Source organism: Capsicum annuum, chromosome 1 (assembly GCF_002878395.1).
Source record: "Capsicum annuum cultivar UCD-10X-F1 chromosome 1, UCD10Xv1.1, whole genome shotgun sequence".
In the NCBI taxonomy this organism is placed as follows: Eukaryota; Viridiplantae; Streptophyta; class Magnoliopsida; order Solanales; family Solanaceae; genus Capsicum; species Capsicum annuum.
In genome coordinates this window covers 134,706,793-134,708,317 of record NC_061111.1, presented here as the reverse complement: position 1 = coordinate 134,708,317, position 1,525 = coordinate 134,706,793, and the positions used below count along the sequence as shown (strand labels likewise).

The 1,525-nt window shown below is 37.0% G+C and overlaps 1 non-coding gene across 1 annotated transcript; it reads right to left on the bottom strand.

Annotated features, from left to right (window-relative positions):
- Window positions 1–505: 505 nt before the first annotated feature.
- On the bottom strand, window positions 506–612 carry LOC124891800. Its single transcript, XR_007049889.1, has one exon. It is a non-coding gene; the product is annotated as a small nucleolar RNA R71 (small nucleolar RNA).
- Between the last annotated feature and the right edge of the window lie 913 nt (window positions 613–1,525).

Sequence of the window (1,525 nt, the reverse complement as noted above, 5' to 3'; positions counted from 1 at the left end):
ACTTAGTTTTTGTTTGTGTGGTGTTGTTAGTAACTTTGGTTTACCTATAGTGTTGTACTTTACTTTAATTTTTATTTGTGGTCTTTTGAATAGATGACTATTATAACATCCAAATAACCACGAGTCGAGAGGGGATCAACAATAACTCATCATATAAATGTGTGGAAGTTATGGATCACCTTGGTAATGAGGAGTATGCTAGTGAAATCCATATTCCGCATATCGAGGGAAATGTAGAATTCTATGTCACAAGTGTAATGCTCCACTTGTTCCATAACAAAGGATTTTTTAGGGACAATTTCATTTGAAGAACTTTATTGAAGTAAGCTCTCCATTTTTTGTCGCCCATATCTACTAAGAGTCTATTTGGTTGATCCTTTTCCCATCCTCTTTAACGAGTGAAGCGGTGTTGTGGTTGAGATCTGTACCTACAGGGTCCATCATATCTTGGGTCGAGCTTAAGAATGTCTTTTTGTATCTATATTTTCCTCTTTCAAAGATGTTGAAATTAAGGGATGAAATCATAAATTTTTGTCAATATAGTGGTGACCCTTTATATGAAGTGTGGCAAGGGTTCAAGGATAAAATTATGCAATGCTCAAACCATGAAGTACTCAAGATGATGCTTCTCCAAATACTTTATAGGGTATTAGATCAAGTGAATAGAACAATGGTTGACAATGCATCTGGAGGGTCCCTTATCAAGTTGCCTTGTGAAGTTTCATCAAGCGTGTTAGATCAAGTGACTAAGTTTTCTAGAGGTTGGCACATGAAGGATTCCATGGGGGCTCCCTCCATGTCTTTTGTGGGTCAAGATCAATGGGAAAAAAAGGAGAAAAGATATGCAAATATGCACAAGGTGAGATCACACCTTGAACTTCTTACTCAACATATGATGGGGACCTCTTTTGAAGGAGTTAATGCTACAGCTTCAAGGAATGCTAGGGTGTATGAAGATTCAAAAAAGGAGATACTTGAGAAAGACATGAGAGTGTTGCCAAGAAATTTGGATGGTTCCACATTTCCTACCAAAGGCAAGGTGGGAATCAAGGTCAAAAAAATGAGAACTGAGATATGTCCTCTCTTGAGATAGAGAGATATTTAAACAAAGATGTCTTGGACCAAATCTTAGTGGGAGTTAAAAGGACCGACAAGATAGTAAGGGAAATAAGGAGTGACTTCTCCAAATTACATCAAATGGTAAAGTCTCATTCAATTTCCATCCAACAATTAGAGGTAAAATTGAATCAAATATCGGCACACCTCAATACAAGACAAAATAGAAAGATGCCGAGTGTTATGGTAACAAATGCTATTGTCACTAGAAGTGTGAAAAGTTATGTCAAGGGTGTGGATTTGATGATGACCCCAACGAAAGAGCAAATGATGGGCAAGAAAATATGAAGAAAATAAGGATAAATGATGATGAGTTAAGGCCAAAAGAAGTTATCACTGAAAACTCAAAGGTGAAAGATCCTCAAATTGTCTCCATGCCACTAATTACAATTCCTCCCCCTTCTTCCAA